Raw genomic sequence first — 22,336 nt, forward strand, 5'->3', positions numbered from 1 at the left:
ATTCAAAAATACCCCAAAAATCTAAATGAAAAAATGATGCAGCTGGCTAGTCCATTTTGCTGAAATTTCATTGCAGCAACTCGAAATGGTACTTAGTAGTTTGTATGGCCCCCATGTGCTTGTATGAATGCCTGATAACGTCGGGGGATGCTCCTTTTGAGACGATGGATGGTGTCCTGAGGTATTTCCTCCCAGATCTGGACCAGGACATCACTGAGCTCCTGAACAGACTGAGGTGCAACCTGGTGGCGTCATAATGTCCCAATGGTGTTCCATTTGATTTAGGTCAGGCAAGCGTTGGAGCTATTCAGTGGTATCAATTCTTTCATCCTCCAGAAACTGGCTGCATATTCTCGCCACATGAGGCAACAGGAGGAACCTAGAACCCACTGCACCAGCGTAGGGTCAGACAATGGGTCCAAAGATTTCCCAGTGCCAATGTCTAGCCTGTAGAGGTCTGTGCATCCCTCCATGGACATGCCTCCCCAGACCATCACTGACCCACCACCAAACTAGTCATGCTGAACAATGCTACAGGCAGCATAACGTTCTCCACGACTTCTGCAGACCCTTTAACGTCTGTCACATGTGCACAGGGCACCAGTGGTGGACCTGCCAAATCTGGTGTTCAATGGCAAATGCCAATTGAGCTCCACAGTGCTGGGCATTGAGCACAGGGCCCACTAGAGGACGTCGGGCCCTCAGGCCACCCTCATGGAGGGTGTTTCTGATTGTTTGGTCAGAGACATTCACACCAGTGGCCTCCTGGAGGTCATTTTGTAGGGCTCTGGCAGTGCTCCCCCTGTTCCTCCTTGCACAAAGGAGCAGATACCGCAGATACCGGTCCTGCTGATGGGTTAAGAACCTTCTTTGACCCTGTCCAGCTCTCCTAGAGTAACTGCCTGTCTCCTAGAATCTCCTCCATGCTCTTGAGACTGTGCTGGGAGACACATCAAACCTTCTGGCAATGACACATATTGATGTGCCATCCTGGAGGAGTTGGACTGCCTGTGCAACCGCTATAGGGTCCAGGTATCGCCTCATGCTAACAGTAGTGGCACAGACCCTAGCCAAATGCAAAACTAGTGAAAAACAGACATAAAAGATGAGTAGGGAAAAACATTTCAGTGTTCTCCACCTGTAAAACCATTCTGTTTAGATGTCATCTCATTGTTGCCCATCTAGTGACCCTGTTGTTAATTTAATTAACACCAAAGCAGCTGAAATTGATTACCAACCCTCTCTGCTACTTAACCACTTTAACACCGGAAGGATTTGCCCCCTTCCTGACCAGGCCCTATTTTGCAATTCGGCACTGCGTTACTTTAACGGACAATTGTGCGGTCGTGTGACGCTGTACCCAAATAAAATTGATGTCCTTTTTATCCTACAAATAGAGCTGTCTTTTGGTGGTATTTTATCACCTCCGCGATTTTTATTTTTTGCGCTATAAACAAAAAAAAGTAACAATTTTGAAAAAAAAACAATATTTTTCACATTCTGCTATATAACATTCCCCAAAAAAAAAAAATTAAAAATCAAAATTTTTTAACATTTTAGGCCAATTTGTTTTCTGCTACATTGGTAAAAAAAAAATCACAATAAGCGTATTTTGATTGCTTTGCGCAAAAGTTATCCCGTCTACTAACTACGGGAAAGAGTTATGTCATGGCGGCAATCTGCGATTTTATGCGGGACTGCGACATTGCGGCGGACAGATCGGACCCCTAACTGACATTTTTGACACTTTTGGGGGGACCAGATCAATATCCCAGGAGTTTAATTGATTTGATGCCATACTCTGATTAAAAGTGCTCCTTTATTTTTTTTTTTTTGAGCAGTGTATATATAAAAAACAAAAATCCCTTTTTGTTTTCCCCCTTTTAAAAGTGATCACATGACCTCTGTTCTCAGCTGTATAAGGGGGTCAGAGCTTTGGAGGAGGAGAAACAGCAGCACACTGAACTTCCATGTAAATGGCTGTGCAGGGGGGGGGGGGGCTGAATTCTCAGCACAGCTAGAGAACTGACAATGCTGTGCGTGCCTGCCCAGTTTTTAATTGGAAAGCAATACAAAAATAACAAGATACTTTCTCATACAAGCACATGGTACAGCGGGCATATATCAGGAATATGAAATGTTGGGTTTACATACTCTTTAAGATCGTTGGCCATTGCTGGTTGGGCCTGACTCATCTGGCAGCCGTGAAAATGTTATTCTTGGAGCCGTCAGCTTGTATGGTAGATTCATATCTGCTATTATCTGCCTTAAAACACCAGAGCATTATACCTGGGCAATCAATAACTGGGGATTAATTAAACATTTTTACACTGTAATCTACAGATGCGAACACAGATATGAATCACTTTGTGATCGTAATTCATTGGCAGCCCAGCCTCCCTCCCCACATTGTACCATTGATTAATAGTTCATTGGGAACGTTATGTTTCACTAAAGGAGGTGAGTTATGAGCGGCAGGGGTTAATCCTCTTCCTCCCGGTTTCGCTGGCTTCAGCGGTTTTTGTTCCAATCCCATAGAAAGAAAGGTAAATACTCAATGCTGGCGTAACGTTTGAATCATGCTTCCTGGCCAAGCAATTTGCTTCACTTTTCATTAAGTGATAAATCAGTTTTATTATCAATGAACATGCTGTAATTCTCGAGTCATTGCTGGCAGATATGGTCAGGTTACCATAAAGTGAAAAGCGCCTCTTAGGAAGCTTGAGAAATCAAAAATATGTCCGCAGAGATGCCAATGGCTAATTTCTTCACCCAGCTATGTCGTGTTAAAAGCCAACTATGCCAAATGTTGGGTGGTCACCAATGGGTTCAATTGGCATCATCAGACACGGCCATGCCCATTCAACCCCAAATAATCACAATATATGCTTTTTTCGATGGGCTTCGGGTTTGTGTTGAAGACATCTGTTTGAGATCATTCAGAATTCCTCGACAGGTACAGTAGACCTGCAGTTGTCCTCTTGCATAGACTTTCATTGGAACTAAAACCCATCTGAAGCAAATTAAAGTCCATCAGCACATGACCCTAAGAGGGTATATTTATGTATTTATAAAAAAACAAAATTAACGACCTATTTTGTTCTGGAAAATTGCATGTCCTGGGCAAATGTGAATGTTTTTAGGCTATTTTCTCTTCAGGTTTAATGTTTTTCATTCATACAGAATAAAGGGAATCAGGAATAAATGCCCAATCCCTAGGATCATCAGCTGTATCTAGTGGCCCTAATACAGTATTTTTCTAACTCATTCTATTGTGAATGGATGAAAAACATTTGATCTGGGGAGAAAATAGCATAAAAACTTTTGGATTTTCCCTCCATTTGTACAGAATGTATATGCAGTTTCACATCACAAATAGCTGTGTGAATTATTTATAAATACAACCCCAAGGTCCCAAAGTGGACCCAGCCAGTAGTTTATTCCCCACTGGGATTATTTTTTTCTGCCTCCACTGCCATAGCAGATAAAGTAAAAGCCAAGCACTACTTCTGCTTGGCAGTCTGTCGTAACCAATCAAATTGGCAGTGATGGTCTCTGACCATCTCTTGTATGCAGTCTCTGACCATCTCTTGTATCATGTCTATAGTCTCTGACCATGTCTTGTATCATGTCCACAGTCTTTGACTGTCTCTTGGGTCATGTCCACAGTCTCGGTCCATTTCCTGTACCATGTCCACAGTCTCTGACCGTCTCTTGTGTCTTGTCCACAGTGTCTGACCATCGCTTGTATCATGTCGACAGGCAGAGACTGTGGACATGGTAAAAAAAGATGGTCAGAGACTGTGGACATGATACAAGTGATGATCAGAGACTGTAGACATGATACAAGTGATGGTTAAAGACTTTCGGACATGACACAAGTGATGGTCAGAGACTGTGGGAATGGCACAAAAGATGGTCAGAGACTGTCTTTTGTGCCATTCTCACAGTCTCTGACCATCACTTGTGTCATGTCCACAGTCTCTGACCATCACTTGTGTCATGTCCGGAAGTCTTTAACCATCACTTGTATCATGTTTACAGTCTCTAACCATCTCTTGTACCATGTCCACAGTCTTTGACTGTCTCTTGGGTCATGTCCACAGTCTCGGTCCATTTCTTTTACCATGTCCACAGTCTCTGACTGTCTTTTGTGTCATGTCTGCATTCTCTGACCATCACTTGTATCATGTTCACAGTCTCTGACCATCTTTTGTGTCATGTCTGCATTCTCTGACCATCACTTGTATCATGTCCACAGTCTCTGACCATCTATTGTATCATGTCCACAGTCTCTGACCATCTCTTGTATCATGTCCATAGTCTCTGACCATCTCTTGTATCATGTCCACGGTCTCTGACCATAACTTGTTTCATGTTCACAGTCTCTGACCATCACTTGTATAATATCCACAGTCTCTGATCATTACTTTTATCATGTCCACAGTCTCTGACCATCACTTGTATCATCTCCACAGTCTCTAACCATCTCTTGAATTATGTCCACAGTCTCTGACCTTTACTTGTATCATGTCTGCAGTCTCTGACCTTTACTTGTATCATGTCTGCAGTCTCTGACTGTTACTTTTATCATGTCCACAGTCTCTGACCATCACTTGTATCATCTCCACAGTCTCTGACCATCACTTGTATCATGTCCCCAGTCTCTGACCATTTCTTGTATCATGCTCATAGTATATGTCTATATCCTGCCGTGTGTCTGCTGCCTCTAAGACTGAATATTCACTTAATTTTACACATATCCCTTTGGTGACATTGGACCCCTGCACTTGACCCCCCCCCCCCCCCCCCCGCCATCAAGAAAGCTGACCACCACTGAGTCAGAGAGTTGAGAAAAACTGATTACCACTGGCTGGGGTGGTTACAATGGTCACTTTCTATTCATTTGTGTAAAACCTTTATCTCAAAAGAAAAAAACTGTTTGCTGTAACTGCTTAGAAAGTGTTACCTGGAATTCGGCTTTAGTTTGTTAGTCAACTCCACACAAATCTGCTAGTTTATCTAATATTCCCCTCTCTCCTGACTGACAATGCTGCTATCCAAATGTGTCTCCATTGCTCCTCCATCCAGAATGCAGACACCCTAGAACAAGAGGTGTGTTACTGGCCATATCACCAAGTGGAAATAAAGGAAACAAATCCTAAAAAACAAAACAAATCTGCACACCAGTATCTTTTTATTTTTTACAGTGCTCAGTGACGTCTACTACCATCTCCCATTATACATTCCTCTGTAGGCTCTCCAGCTCTCCGGCTGAACAGAATTATTGGTAAAGGATAAAAAAAAGACATAAAAAATGGGAACACAAGTAATAAAAAAAGTCAGCAAAGTACAAAAATAAGTTTAGTGATTTCCAGTAAATGTTTACATTGGCTGGGTATTAGGAGTTTGTATTTTTTCCCCGGAACTTTTCTTTAACTTGATTTTTCCTCGGCAGTTTTGGACTAAGCTTTTCTTTTGCGACGTGATATATACTGGATAACAAACTCATGTTGTGCCTTTGTTCGCTGTACCTCCGTTGTTCCTGACACGAGTCTTGCAATGGCTGGACGTTCTGAACATTCCCGTTCGGGTCTGGTGGAAATGTCTTTGCATCATTTGTGCACAAATCCTGCAAAAGTCACTCTAATCAATAATATGACTCTAATCAATAATATGACTCTAATCAATAATATGACTCTAATAATTAGGAGGAATCAAATGTGCTTATTGGAAAAGCAAAGTTATGATTGCTGTGTAAAAGTGGAACTATGTGCCGGTACGTGTCATATTACAACCGGAAAGCTGCATTTATTCACTTTTTCCACATTTTGTTATGTTACAGCCTTATTCCAAAATGGATTGAATTCAATATTTTCCTCGAAATTCTACAAACAATACCCCATAATGACCTCAGAAGAACCCCAGCAAGGCCCCCTCCCCGCACGATCATTGAGCACTGCGGACAGCGCATTCGCCCGGCCCCCCATATGGTCTGCACACTAGGCCCCAGGCTCAGGTAGGCCCAAACAGTCCCCCACGTGGGGGGGGGGGCGGTAGGGGGGCAGGGGGTGGAGAGGAGGGGGGTCACAACAGGACAGAGGGAAACCCAGGAGTGCAAGGGTCCGACCGCCCCAGGGAGAGGGCCCATGTCCATCCCAAAATCCACCAGGGAAGGGGGGGGACATTTACTCACCATACCAGGAACACAGGCGGACACCATCTCTTGACAGGACCCCACGCCACCGGAGTAGGGGGGCTGTCGGCCAAATAGAAACGCTGCGACCATCAGCCTAGACCCTGTCGTGTGCGTCCTGGGGAGACGTTTAACTCGCGGGGCCAGTCCCTGTCCAGTGGGACTATGTTGCGGCCGACCCAGGGCGGAGCTAAGGCCTGCACGCGCTGACTGGCCAGACTGGGGTGACCACTGGATATGGGGGTCCAGTTTAGAAGAAAAAAAGGCTAGCTAAAAAAAAAATTCCACATAAAAAAATACTTTTATGCCAGGACCAGAGATCCCAGCAAGGAACTAGGTCCTTACTCCTAACTAGGCAGAAAAAAACTGACATCCTATATAGGAAGAGAGAGGGACTGCCCATAGGCGTAGCCAGAACTTTTTCCTGCCTAGTGTCCTACTCCTGGGGCAATAATACCCTACTGATATGAATCAGAGAGAACTGCGTCCTTAAATGAACCATAGAGAAAAGGATTTTTAGGGTAAGTCAAAAATCAATTTTTTCCTCAAAATTCTACAAACAATACCCCATAATGACAACATGAAAAAAGTTTGTTTGAAATCTTTGCAAATTTATTAAAAAAAAATAAAAAAACGAAAAAAAATCCCATGTACATAAGTATTCACAGCGTTTGTTATGACACTCAAATGTGAGCTTAGGTGCATCCTGTTTCCACTGATAATCCTTGAGATGTTTCTACAACTTAATTGGAGTCCACTTGTGGTAAATTCAGTTGATTGGACATGATTTGGAAAGGCACACACCTGTCTATATACGGTCACACAGTTAACAGTGTATGTTAGAGCACAAACCAAGCCATGAAGTCCAAGGAATTGTTTGTAGACCTTTGAGACAGGATTGTATGGAGGCACAGATCTGGGGAAAGGTACCGAAAACTTCTGCAGTATTGAAGGTCCCAGTGAGCACAGTGGCCTCCATCATCTATAAATGGAAGAAATTTGAAACCACCAGGATTCTTTCTAGAGTGGGCCGCCCAGCCAAACTGAGCGTACAGGGAAGAGGGGCCTTCATCAGGTGACCCAGAACCCAATGGTCACTCTAACAGAGCTCCAGTATCTCTCTGTGGAGAGAGGAGAACCTTCCAGAAGAACAACCATCTCTGCAGCACTCCACCAATTAGGCCTGTATGGTAGAGTGGCCAGACAGAAGCCATTTCTCAGTAAAAATGCACATGACAGCCCACCTGGAGTTTGCCAAAAGGCACCTGAAGGACTCTCAGACCATGAGAAACAAAATTCTCTGGTCTGGTGAAACAAAGATTGAACTCTTTAGCCTGAATAGCAAGTGTCATGTCTGGAGGAAACCAGGCACTGCTCATCATCTGACCAATACCATCCCTACAGTGAAGCATGGTGGTGGCAGCATCATGCTGTGGGGATGTTTTTCAGCGGCAGGAACTGGGAGACTAGTCAGGATTGAGGGAAAGATGAATGGAGCAATGTACAGAGACATCCTTGAATAAAACCTGCTCCAGAGTGCTCTGGACCTCAGACTGGGGTGAAGGTTCATCTTTCAACAGGACAATGACTCTAAGCATACAGCCAAGATAACAAAGCTGTGGCTACGGGACAACTCTGTGAATGTCCTTGAGTTGCCCAGCCAGAGCCCATACTTGAACTCAATTGAACATCTCTGGAAAGATCTGAAAATGGCTGTGCACAAACGTTCCCAATCCAACCTGATGGGGCTTGACTTCAGAGGTCCTACAAAGAAGAATGGGAGAAACTGCCCAAAAATAGGTGTGCCAAGATTGTAGCATTATACTCAAAAAGACTTGAGACTGTAATTGGTGCCAAAGGTGCTTTAACAAAGTATTGAGCAAAGGCTGTGAATACTTATGTACAGGAGATTTTTTTTTTTTTTCTTAAGCAATTTGCAAAGATTTCAAACAAACTTCTTTCACGTTGTCATTATGGGGTATTGAAAATAAGAAATAATGAATTTAATCTATTTCAGTATAGGGCTGTAGTATAACAAAATGTGTTAAAAGTGAAGCACTATGAATACTTTCCAGATGCACTGTGCATCATTTAGTCAACCTTTTTTATTTTGTCCAATAGCTTTACAGACAATCCCCGAGTTACATACGTCCCACTTACATCCAAATCATATTTACAAATGGAGGCAGCGTGACATCACACTGGTCTTGGAAACTGATGGGCGGCCATCTTGCTGCTGACCACATTCTGCCACCTACTGTCCGGCGGACCTGTCAGCAATCCCGCATCACTGCATGGCCAGTTAACCCGTCCCCTCAAAATAACTCAACACACAGCCATTAATGTCTAAACCGCTGGCAAGAAAAATTAGTACGCTCCTGAGTGAAAATGTCCAAATTGGGCCCAATTAGATCATTTTCCCTCCCCTTTGTCATGTGACTCGTTAGTGTTACAAGGTTTCAGGTGTGAATGGAGAGCAGATGTCTTAAATTTGGTGTCATCGCTCTCACTCTCTTATGCTGGTCACTGGAAGTTCAATATGGCACCTCATGGACATGAACTCTCTGAAGAACTGTGAAAAAAGAATTGTTGCTCTACCCAAAGATGGCCTAGACCAGTGATGGCGAACCTTTGGCACCCCAGATGTTTTGGAACTACATTTCCCATGATGCTCATGCACTCTGCAGTGTAATTTAGCATCATGGGAAATGTAGTTTCAAAACATCTGGGGTGCCAAGGGTCGCCATCACTGGCCTAGGCCTTTAAGAAGATTGCCAAGACTGAAACTGAGCTGCAGCACGGTGGTTTTACAGGACAGGTTCTACTCAGAACAGGCCTTGCCATGGACGACCAAAGAAGTTGAGTGCAGATGCTCAGCGTCATATCCAGAGGTTGTCTTTGGGAAATAGAGGTATGAGTGCTGAGAGCATTGCTGCAGAGGTTGAAGGGGTGGGGGGGGGGTCAGCCTGTCAGTGCTTAGACCATACACCGCACACTGCATCAAATTGGTCTGCATGGCTGTCGTCCCAGAAGGAAGCCTCTTCTAAAGATGATGCACAAGAAAGCCCGCAAACAGTTTGCTGAAGACAAGCGGACTAAGGTCATGGAGTACTGGAACGATGCCATGTGCTCTGATGAGACCAAGACAAATGTATTTGGTTCAGATGGTGTAAAGCGTGTGTGGCGGCAACCAGGTGAGGAGTACAAAGACAAGTGTGTCTTGCCTACAATTAAGCATGGGGATGGGAGTGTCATGGTCTGGGGCTGCATCAGTGCTGCCGGAACTGGGGTGCTACAGTTCATTGAGGGAAATATACTGATGCAGAGCATGATCCCCTCCCTTTGGAGACTGGGTTTGCAGGACAGTATTCCAACAGGATAAGGACCCCAAACACACCTCCAAGATGACCACTGCCTTTCTAAAGAAGTTGAGGGTAAAGGTGATGGACTGGCCAAGCATGTTTCCAGACCTAAACCCTATTGGGCATCTGTGGGCATCCTCAAACTGAAGGTGGAGGAACGCAAGGTCTCTCCAGTGGCAACCTGTGAAGCTCTGGTGAACTCCATGCCCAAGAGGGTTAAGGCAGTGCTGGAAAATAATGGTGGACACACAAATATTGACACTTTGAGCCCAATTTGGACATTTCCACTTAAGGGTGTACTCACTTTTGTTGGCAGTGGTTTAGACATTAATGGCTGTGTTTTGAGTTATTTTGAGGGGACAGCAATTTTACACTGTTATGTCAGAATTAATTATTAATAATAATTAATAATATCTCACTGTGCCTCCATTATGTCAGAATGTTTATACTGCTCTGAATATACAGTGTCTATTTATGGTTAATAATAAGTAAAGATCTGTGTGAAAGGAGAATCTCAACTTATTACATAAATCTATATGTAGCGAATTCTTTTTATTGATTAATTTCTTTTTAAAAGCATATACCAATCTTAGTGAAAACAGTCTACAGTATGGAATATATAAAAGTTTTATTCACGAGACATGTAATCACGATAAATGATCAAACTTGAGATGACACAAAAAGATATAACTTCACAAAAATACCAACTTCAAACAATAAATGCAATGTGATGTGTAGCTCAATAATGAAAGTGAAACTAAAACAAAATGAGAGTGAAACGAAAGCAAGATTACATTTTCCTCAGATGTAGTAGAAACCATATTTGAATGTTCTATATAATCAGACCACAATTGTCTGCGCAATACACAGTCTGATAGTCACTTCACTGCAGATGAAGTGAGAATAAGCCATGCAAAACGGAAGACTTAAATTCGCAAATAATGCGCTTAATCTGATATTAATAAAAATGTTATAAAAACAAAAATCATCTCTTTAGAGAAAAATCTACATATGGTTTATACGGCTGGGATTGTACTCTCGTTACCATTTAAATATGAAATGTAAAACATTTAAGGAAGTACATAAACAATATTGAATAATAATCAAATAATTAGCAAGGCATATTTACCATATATTCAAAATGGCCGCTAGCTTAGAATAGTAGTTACCAGGTTCCTTAAGATGGCTGCAATTCCAAGATGGTGGCCAATTAGGGAGGAGCTTCGTTTGGCGTCCCTCAAAGGTTCAGATACATGGTGTATTGAAATGGAGTCTGTGTAGATGAGTCTGTGCATGGTTGTAATAGCGTGTATGTTGTAAGTGTGATGTATTTTGGGCAAAATGTGATGTCTCATGTGTCTCTCTCATCTGGGCTTTTATATGTTATAGAACAAAGGACTATTAAAATTACCATAAGTTAAACCCAGAGGGAGTAACATGATCATCATTGGTTGGAACATCTTATTCATTAACTGGTGATGTCATAGGGTGACACCTCTTGGTCAACCAGTATATTAAAATTAAATAAAGATTCCTCCATTTAAGACTATTATAAAACAACATAAAATGTATCCATGCTTTCATCTATGACATGTCCATTTAATATCCATCATGTATCTAAATAAGGAATGAATCTTGATAACACCATTCCAATATTTAATATATCTTATTTAAAATATATTGGATTTTACTTTTTAACCCAAGACTTCAATTACCGTAGTAGTCAGCAAAAATGGCAGTATTGCATTGCTCTTTAGGTTCAGTATGTAGCAATATTTGCCTACAAATAAACCTCAAACCTTTATATTGACCAATAGCTTACAATCCAGACCTTCTAAATTAAACACCTGGCAAGGCCAGAAAAGTTTTATGATTCTTTACCACTTACAAGGATTAATATGAAGTCTTTCTTTGTTGACATGAAGTCATCAAAATAAGTAAAGTTAGTTTTTAGCAAAATATGAAACAACTGTAATATATAACAATTTTCTACATATCTATGTATGCTAGTTATATATTTCATTGTTAATATTATGTTACATATAAGATTATAACATATCTGTAAATCCTATTTTTAAATGAATTTAAACACAGAATACCTGACCAGTGTTTTATGATTACCACATAGACAAGATTATCCTGGCATAGCTTCAGCTAGTCTTTGTCTAAAGAAAGTCAACACACCATTTATTTATTATCCTAGGTCAACACAGCAGGTCTGGGGTAAACCTGTCGAATTTCCTGAACAGGCAATTTTCTGTTAAAGGATATTTTAACCTTTTAGTAACCTGACAAAAATGGATGTCATTGCTAATTCTATACAGAACAAAATATGACATTTCATTTCTATTTGTGAAAATTTAACCTCCCCAAATAACCCTGACAGTTATACAAGCTGTACACTCACTACTTTACATTGTAGCAAAGTGTTAATTCTTCAGTGTTGTCACATGAAAAGATATAATAAAATAATTACAAGAATGTCAGGGGTGTACTCCCTTTTTTGAGATACTGTACTTGCGCATTATGGCAAAAAGCTCGCCCCCACCAATCAAGGTGACTAATGTCCTTCGTTTTGGCACAGGTGCATTTTAAACTTACCGTACTGTCAGGTGTTGAATATAGGATGATGCTGGGATAGTTCTCCATGGACATCTCTGCTACTGGAAGCGGTGTACTGGTCACGTCTTCTGTTGATTCCTGCTCCATCCAACTAGTCCCTCCATCTAAGGAAAGCACAGCAATGCATTTAAAAAAATGACCACAGTAAACCCCCGCTCCATCGCGGTTCAGTTTTTGCGGTCCCGGTATATTGCGTTTTTTTTTGTAATGTTATTTTACTATATAAATCATTAAAAATGAAACATTTTTGTGTTTTCCATAGCTCTTGCCCTGTCTCTCAGTATCTTTTATATGTTTAAATGAGTTTCTATTGTTTTAAAAGTGTGTTTAAAGACCTTAAAATGCTTTTACACGTACAGCGACAGTAAAAAAAACATGCCTACAATGCATTTTAATAGGGTTTTTCTATTTCGCCTATTTTCACTTTTCGCGGCTGGGTCCGGAACGTAACCCCCGCAATGGAGGGGGGTTTACTCTATTCGTGAAATGCGTTTGGGCATTTTAAGGCGTTGGCAGCCCATTATTTTCAATAGGCTGCCTTAATGCAATGTTGCAACACGTAACATAGTGCATGTTAACACACTGCAGACATGTAAATGGACCATTGACATGTTTGCAGTGTGGTAACGTGAGCTATGTTAGGTATTACCTGGAAAAAGTGGAAGTTCCCATTGGGAGATTTTCCCTCATCTCCCATTTTAGGAACATCTCTGACATTTTTGGATTTCCCCTCACATTCTGTCTTGGTGACAACGATTACCAAGAGTAAAAAAAGGGAGAATTTCCCCAGATATGATGCAGATCAGTTTAAACCTGACAGAGGGTCCAACCTTTTCCCATTTTATCTAAAACTAAAAAACAGGTTTGCCTAGAGATACACTAGGTTCAGACCTTTGCATGTCAGGAACGTGCCCAAAATTGCGTGCTCTCCTGATATGCAGAGAAACGGGCTGCACTTTAGCGGACGTGCGGCAGTGCCATTCATTTTTAATGGCACCCCAACACATGTGCAAACACGTGCATTTTCCTGTGCACAAAACTTCATGGTGACGAAGAACCATGCTGTTCGGTGTGACGCATTATCGGAAAAGAGTCAGGGGACTTCTTTTCTGCGTTTCATGTGCAACGTGTGGAAATGCGCCCACGCTTGGTCACAACTATAGCTGTGAACTAAGCCTTAGTTATGTTTGCAAGGTATAGACTTGCTAAACTGTATCTCAAAATACAAAAAATCCAGTTTTGGACAGAGTAAAGCGAGGTTAGAAATCCTTTCAGGTGTTTGTTGCTATCTCGATCATAGCCTCAGAGATCACTCTTTATATTTGTCCTGATCACCAGCGTCTCTGGAACTGAAAGTGGCAGACAAAACAATTTCCTGATGCCAACATGGCAGCATACATGTGATATAGCTCCGCCCTTATATCCACCCACAGGACCTGATTAAATCTATAAAAAGAAAGCTAGAGCAACCTCTCCTATTCTTGTATGCAGGGCAGCCATCGGGGGGGGGGGGGGCAGCCCATACACATGTAGGAAGCCTGGGCATCCCTAAGGGCCCAGCCGTCCTGAGAAGAATGTTGGTGGTAAGGCCCCAGGGGGCCCAAACCTAAAGCTGTGTAAGGGGCCCAAATATTTCTGATGGCTGTCCTGCTTGTACGTCAATGGACTTCGACGATATGATGTTCCAAGTTTCCATGTCCATTGTAATAAAGTTTGATTATATATTTTAGCCCTCCTTGTTTACCTCGTTATTTGTCACATGTTGGCGTCAGGAAATAAGAAAATGATATCAAATACTTATGGTAATTTTCCTTTCCTGGTGCCAACATGGCAGCATACGTGTGATATAGCTCTGCCCCTATATTCACCCACAGGCCCTGATTAAATCTATAAAAAGAAAGCTAGCGCAACCTCCCCCATTCTTATACGTCAATGGACTTCGACGAAATGACGGTCCAGGTTTCCATGTCCATTGTAATAAAGTTTGATCATACATTTTAGCTCTCTGTGTTTAACTCGTTATTTATCATATGTATGCTGCCATGTTGGCGTCAGGAAAACAGAAAATTGTATCAAATACTTAATACTGTAAATTTCCTTTCCTGACGCCAATCCATGGCAGCATACGAACCCTCCCTTTTTTGATCTTGTAATTTTGTACGGAGAATGGGGGAGGTTGCTCTAGCTTTCCTTTAACAGATTAAATAAGGTCCTGTGGGTGGATATAGGGGCGGAGCTATATCACATGTATGCTGCCATGGATTGGCGTCAGGAAAGGAAAATTAAGGTAATTATTTGATATAATTTTCCATTATTTAGAGTTGTCAGCAAAACAGAAATAGAGTAGAGATCTTCCAATGGGGACAGCTGTCTAAGAGGAGGTTTGCCTCACTTTGGAGAGATTTCGTCTTACTTGCTGTTGTGCCTACAGAACAGGAAGTAAGAGAAAATCTCCCCATTGGGCCAAAAATTGCAAAGGGTTTAAACCATTCCTTACACTAAGGGTTCCTTACATTATAAAATGAAAGAAAAAAAAATAAAATAATAATTTAGTCTTAAAAAAATACTTTAAAGGGATTGAAAAGGCAGAAGGTTTTTTTTTTATCTTAATGCATTCTGTGCATTAAGATAAAAGAAACCTTCTGTGTACAGCAGCCCCCTAATACTTACCTGAGCCCATCTTTATCCTTCAATGTTACAGGAGTTTCGCAGCTGCGCGCGATTGGCTCCCACTGCTGTTAATCAAAGTCAGTCAGCCATTCATGAGAGAGAGGGGGCGGGGCTGGGTTACGGCTCTGTGTCTGAATGGACACAGGGAGCTGTGATTCGGCAAGAGTGCACCAATAGCAAGCTGCTTGCTGTGGGGGCACTTGGCAGGAGGGAGGAGCCAGGAGCACAGACAAGGGACCCAAGAAGAGCAGGACCTGGGCCACTCTGTGCAAAGCCAACTGCACAGGGAAGGTAAGTATAACATGTTTGTTATTTTTATAGAAAAAGAAATACGACTTTGCAATCACTTTAAGAGCTTTGCTCTCTGAAGAGCAATACACGCACGGATCACTCTTCAGGGAGCATTTGACCGGCAGTGAGGAGGTGTTGTATCTTCTACTTACCTGACTTAACCCCCTGAAGCCCACACAAGCACACCGCAGTCACGTGCATTGCATGTGGTTGCAGAGTGGCCCCATTCACTTGAATATATTGCAGACAGCAGGCAGGACCAGGGGTATAGTTCTTACTGAATCTGCAAAGCTATCTGCCTTATCAAACAGAGACCAGTATGCTGCATTTGGGGTTCATGCACACTAGCAGTTGGGGGGGTGGGGGGGGTAAAACCCTGTGGTATACAGGTCTTGGTTTGGTAAGACAGATAACAAAGCACATAAGGCAATACCCCAATCAAAATTAGCTCTGAGCTGCTATTAGGTGAGATCCAGTAGTTATGAATTGCAATGCTTTGATAATCATAGCTGGCTTTTTGCAGAAGAGAGCTCAACAATTCCAAATATGTTGTTTGTTTTGCCACATACCTGTCTTAGTATTCGCCCACTTTTTGCTTCCTATGAGTGCAGTAAATTCGGTGTTCTCAGGCAAGCAGAGGAAGAAATCATTGCTGTCCACCTTCGTTCCATCCTTTGTCAAAACCAACGAGACTGAAACTCTCCTGCCGTTCAGATTTAAGACCTGAAGAGCTTTAAAAGACACAAAGCTGCCGGTCACTTGGAGCACACAAAGCATATATGGTATAAAGAGTGGGAAAAAGAAAAAGTTGCGGTAGATAAATACAATGATAAAATGTGAATTCAATAAATATTATAGTGATAAAAGTCCATAATTCTCGATATGAAACCCCAGTGGAGTGAAAAGGTATCTTCAAAGATAATCCTTCCACGAATATGTGATTAAAAATCACCCAGAGTGAAATTCCACCAAATAAAGATGGCCTCTTACCAGAACAAGGAGACCTATGAAGGTCAACAACGCCTGTGGTGTAACCCCACCAGGGCCTCAATGGGTTGAGGAGACACAGATAGTGATCCTAGGGTTGATGTCCACAAGTCCACACACACAAGCGAATACAGAAAGATGCACATTAAAATAATGGTAGATGCCAGCCGGCACTTCAAAACACTCATATATATGGTGTAAAGTCAGCATTTTTTTTACGGGATACCTAAAGTCATGTACATATCTTTTGATAATCTCTATCCTGTGACCCAGCTTAGCAAATAGTACTAGTGTTTTGCTGAAATGGAATATCCCCTGTGACCTTTAGGCCCGGTTCACACATATGCGGTCGCAGGTTCCCAGTATATGGTCCAGTGTGTCCCTGTTCACCAGGGACAGGTTGAGAGGTGAGAGGTTGGATTCATCCTTCTTTTTATGGATAGTGTAGGACCCACTGACAATGGGGTACTTTGACGTAGTGGTGGGCTTGAGCACGATATGGCCATATGGTGGGACCAAATCCCCATTTTTTGCCTTTATATTCTTTTGCATGTGTGCGCTATTTTCTGTAAATATGCATGTCGCTTGGTTCATAGCTGCACCAGCTTTAGAAATGCATGTTCAGGGTGTGCCCCCCCCCCAGATCTTCGTTTATTATGTCCCTGTTCACCAGTTCAGGTGCAAATCAAGTCCGAATTTTTGCCTGAATTTGCACCTGAATCCGAGCCAAAGACGCACAGGACCCTTTTTTAATGCAGACCGTGGCCACACTGGACCTGTGTGAACTGGCTCCATTAAAAGCCGGTCACACTCGCCTGTCATGCGAATTAGATGTGGGGAAACTCACATCCAATACACATGTGTGTGAACCCAGCCTATAACAAGAAAATTTGTGTACATACTCTTCTTCCATCTTTAGATGGGTCTATTGACATCACATGTCCTCTTCAACTTCTTCTTCCTTTGGCAAGGGAAAGGTGCTGCAAAATGGAGCACCACATTAGCGGTCCTCCTGTGAGTCCAGGGTGGCGGTGGGGAGGAACCTTGACACCCTGGGGCTTACAGGAAGATGGGTGAATAATGGTGGGCATCATTCAACCTGGAAGAGGAGCCAGTTGGGAGTCCTGGACATCAGGTGAATATAGCAGCCGGTGCTCCTTTGATTTTGAGAAGCTATGGGTAATCCATACAACTCTTTTGGCCCAATGGATAATTGGGCTTTCATTTTGACAAGTACTCTCTTCCCTCTTTCTAAGCACCTGCTCTGAGATAAACTGTTGAAAACAAAACAAAGTGTTTTTCCTGTGCATTTAGTGTAGAACTACAGACAAAACCTTTTCCTATTTTGGATATAGTAAGGGAGGATCATAACCCCTGTCAGCTTATCTTTTCTGTCCCATTGCACAGATTTCCCTTCACTTCCTGTTCTATATCAAAGCAGGGAGTGAGAGGAAATCCCTGCATATTAAGGGAATCCCCTGGGGATGCCCAGGCTACCAGAACTAGTGACCCCATTAGAGGATTTTCCCTCTATTATTTTTCTGGGGACAACCCAAAATTTGGTATTTTCTCTTACTTTCACTTTCAATGATAATGGAGTGACCTGGGGGTCCTCAAGGTATTCCCTTATTTTTTCAGAGATTTCTCCCCAATGGGACACAGATGGAAAAAAATAAACTGACAGGGTTTATAACGCTCCATTACTCTATCCAGAATGAAAAAAAAATAGAGTTTTTCTTATAGTTCTACTTATAAAATATGTTAAAGCGGATGTCCAGGAATTACTTATTGCACACTTACATTGGTCCAGCTTTGCACCATGTAAATATGCAGGTTTCATTCCTAATGTTCCTCTGGGAAATCTGGAAATTACTGCAGTATTCAGCACTACTACAGTGATAGCTGTGATCTTCTGGTTCCTGCTTGGGTTCTATGCAAGTATTTGCTTCACTGCACTCTCACCACGGGGCAACACCTCCATTCATAGTACACCTGGTATTTTTTTCAGTAAATACAAAGCATTCTCTAAAAAGGTAGAGATCATGACTCTCCCCCACCCCCCTTTCCACCTTAGCAGGATGCCTAATTCATCCCATCAGTGTCCACCAATAATCAAAACCCAACCGTGTTTCAGATTCAATCCAACAACCTCCACCAATAATTAAAGCCCGGCAGCATCACGGATTTGGCCAAGTAGGCTCCACCAACAATCAAGGCCCAGCAGCCTCCATTAAAAATCAAAGCCCTTGAGGATCACAGAGATCCAATAGATGGAACAACTCACTATGGTCCTAAAAGATCAATATGAGAAACACTGGTAAATATGGACACCATGGTTCTTCTACGAAGACCAAACTCTTAGCAGCTCTGTAAAGCAACACTCCCTGGGCTCTTGACCCACATGTACCTAGTGGCTCAGCTTCCAGACTTGGAGAGAGGACAATGGTGTAGTAGACAACCCCCACTTATTTTTTTTCTCTTTTTTTTCTTCCTGCTTTTCTCCCCCAATCTTTCCTTATTTTCCCTTTTCCTTGAAAACAATGGTGGTTTTCTAGTCTCTTTGCTACACTTGCTCTCACTTGAACCCTTCCCTTCCTTCTCCCTACTATATTTTGGATACTTGTGAGGATATTTCCTCCTAAAGTGTGTAAACCAAAAGAAATGACAGTCAGAAGTTTCGTGTACACTGTACTATACGTGTCTAATGTACCTGTATAGTGATTTGACCAATTATTTGCATTCTCATTTTCTCTTGAATAAAAGATTTATCAAAAAAAGAATCCAAGCCCAGCAGTGTCCATCAAATCAAAACCTAGTAGTGTCCATCAAATCAAAACCCAGCAGTGTCCATCAAATCAAAGCTCAGCAGTGTCCATCAAATCAAAACCCAGTAGTGTCCATCAAATCAAAGCCCAGTAGTGTCCATCAAATCAAAGCCCAGTAGTGTCCATCAAATCAAAGCCCAGTAGTGTCCATCAAATCAAAACCCAGTAGTGTCCGTCAAATCAAAACCTAGCAGTGTCCGTCAAATCAAAACCCAGCAGTGTCCGTCAAATCAAAACCCAGCAGTGTCCGTCAAATCAAAGACCAGCAGTGTCCGTCAAATCAAAGCTCAGCAGTGTTCGTCAAATCAAAACCCAGCAGTGTCCATTAAATCAAAGCTCAGCAGTGTCCATCAAATCAAAGCCCAGCAGTGTCCATTAAGTCAAAGCTCAGCAGTGTCCATTAAATCAAAGCCCAGCGGTGTCCATCAAATCAAAGCCCAGCGGTGTCCATCAAATCAAAGCCCAGCGGTGTCCATCAAATCAAAGCCCAGCGGTGTCCATCAAATCAAAGCCCAGCGGTGTCCATCAAATCAAAGCCCAGCGGTGTCCATCAAATCAAAGCCCAGCGGTGTCCATCAAATCAAAGCCCAGCGGTGTCCATCAAATCAAAGCCCAGCGGTGTCCATCAAATCAAAGCCCAGCGGTGTCCATCAAATCAAAGCCCAGCGGTGTCCATCAAATCAAAGCCCAGCGGTGTCCATCAAATCAAAGCCCAGCGGTGTCCATCAAATCAAAGCCCAGCAGTGTCCATCAAATCAAAGCCCAGCGGTGTCCATCAAATCAAAGCCCAGCAGTATCGGTCAAATCAAAGCTCAGCAGTGTCCGTCAAATCAAAACCCAGCAGTGTCCATCAAATCAAAACCCAGCAGTGTCCATCAAATCAAAACCCAGCAGTGTCCATCAAATCAAAGCCCAGCAGTGTCCGTCAAATCAAAACCCAGTAGTGTCCGTCAAATCAAAACCCAGCAGTGTCCGTCAAGTCAAAGCCCAGCAGTGTCCATCAAATCAAAACCCAGCAGTGTCCATCAAATCAAAACCCAGCAGTGTCCATCAAATCAAAACCCAGCAGTGTCCATCAAATCAAAACCCAGTAGTGTCCGTCAAGTCAAAGCTCAGCAGTGTCCATCAAATCAAAACCCAGTAGTGTCCATCAAATCAAAGCCCAGCAGTGTCCATCAAATCAAAACCCAGTAGTGTCCATCAAATCAAAACCCAGCAGTGTTCATCAAATCAAAACCCAGCAGTGTCCATCAAATCAAAGCTCAGCAGTGCCCATCAAATCAAAGCCCAGCAGTGTCCATCAAATCAAAGCCCAGCAGTGTCCATCAATTCAAAACCCAGCAGTGTCCATCAAATCAAAGCCCAGCAGTGTCCATCAAATCAAAGCCCAGCAGTGTCTATTAAATCAAAACCCAGCAGTGTCCAAAATCAAAACCCAGCAGTGTCCAAAATCAAAACCCAGCAGTGTCCATCAAATCAAAACCCAGCAGTGTCCATCAAATCAAAGCTCAGCAGTGTCCAACGAAGCCCAGCATTGTCCCACAATTAATCAAAATATCAATTTCGGATTTTTCTTGTAACTTTGTTATTTCCTGCACACACCACAGCCCCACATTCTTCTTACCTTTCTCCATTAACTCCTGCAAGGTGGCTGCTGACACCTCATGCCTCACCTTGCTGCCCCGAACACAGACCACACAATCTTTCATCTTCTCTCCGTACTTGGGCCACTGAAAACTGAACAGCAGAAACTAAGGAGGAAGTTGTGTTCACATTTAGTGAAAGCCCCCGGAGGCAGAATCTCAGGAATGCCCCCCATAGGCGTCACACAGCATGGTTAACCCACGTGCTCCCAGGTGGAAGTTATGTTTGCACTTTAAAAGGGATCTAGATTGAGGTGCTGGAAACACAGGGATTTAATGTTATATGACAATAAAACATCCAAGGTGGTGAATACTATTTTATTGACACTGTATTTCCCTATGGTAATAAGCTTGTTGTGACAGAGATATGGTAGTTTGGTGAGGCTGTCCCTGTTCTCACTAATGTGAAACTGTCCTGCTATCTATGAAAATCTCTTTACCACCTGACTTCCTGGAAGATTTACCTCCCTTCATGACCAGCCCATTTTTTTGCAATTCGGCACTGCGTTACTTTAACCACTTAAGCCCCAGCCCTATTTCGGACACTTTTTGTTCACAAGTTAAAATCATTTTTTTCCTAGAAAACTACTTAGAACCCCCAAACATTATATATATATATATTTTTTTAGCAAAGACTCTGGAGAATAAAATGTCAGTCATTGCAATATTTTTTGTCGCACGGTATTTGCGTCTTTAAAACGCCATTTTTTTAAAAAATTACGAAAAATCACATTTCACTGCATTTAAAAAATACTAAACAGTAAAGTTAGCCCATTTTTTTTGTATATTGTGAAAGATGATGTCACGCCAAGTAAATAGATCCCCAACATGTTACGGTTTAAAATTGTGCACACCCGTGGAATGGCGACAAACTATGGTCAATAGAAATCTCAATAGGCGACGCTTTAAATTTTTTTAACAGTTACCAGTTTAGAGTTAGAGTGTAGCTCTTTTTTTCTAAGTATTGCTCACACTCTGGTGATCACGGCGATACCTCACATGTATGGTTTGAACAGTGATTTCATTCGCGGATCGACTTCCGTATACGTTTTTTTTCCGTGAGCGAGCTAACAGTGACGGGGCGGCTAAAACCTTTGTTTTTTTTTTTCCTATTTATTTATTTTTTTTTTTTAACTTTAACTTTATTACAGGTTTTTAAAAAGAAAAAAAAAATCGGATCACTTTTATTGCTGTCACAAGCAATGTAAACATCCCTTGTGACACCAATATGCAGTGACAGGTACTCTTTATGGAGGGATCGAGGGTCTAAAAGACCCTAGACCCCTCCACTACACTTCCATGTATGCAAAACGCTGAAAACGGCATTTTTGCATACAGCCATTTTTTAAATCTGCCGCCTTTTGCAGCAGAGTAACCCGGAAGTGACGTCATGAACGCCGCCTCCGGGTTACGTCATCGGAGACCCGATCAAAGCCGCTTCCGGCTTAGATCGGGAATCCATCCAGCCGGCAGACGCGCCGGCTGGGTGCTCGGGGCTCCTGGTGGGATGGGAGCCCCGAGCAAAGTCGCGAAGGCGGCGGGGGGACGTCCCCCTCCCACTCACCCGGGTAACGATCGAGCGGCGTTTTTTTTTTTTTCGTTTTGTTTTTTTTGGGCTATAAACAAAAGACCGACAATTTTGAAAAAAATATATTTTTTATATAAACATATCCAACAAAAAAATTTTAAAAATCTAATTTCTTCATAAATTTAGGCCAATATGTATTCTGATACATATTT

General features: G+C 42.3%; 1 pseudogene across 1 annotated transcript; it reads right to left on the reverse strand.

Annotated features, from left to right (window-relative positions):
* Positions 1-5,385: 5,385 nt before the first annotated feature.
* On the reverse strand, positions 5,386-20,732 carry LOC309568834 (DNA fragmentation factor subunit alpha-like; annotated as a pseudogene). Its single transcript, XR_014226124.1, has 4 exons — positions 20,578-20,732; positions 15,711-15,872; positions 12,160-12,284; positions 5,386-5,632 (listed from the first exon to the last, which is right to left on the reverse strand). The product of XR_014226124.1 is annotated as a DNA fragmentation factor subunit alpha-like (transcript).
* Positions 20,733-22,336: the final 1,604 nt, after the last annotated feature.

This window comes from Pelophylax lessonae (assembly GCF_965119305.1).
Source record: "Pelophylax lessonae genome assembly, chromosome: 12".
Classification (NCBI taxonomy): domain Eukaryota; kingdom Metazoa; phylum Chordata; class Amphibia; order Anura; family Ranidae; genus Pelophylax; species Pelophylax lessonae.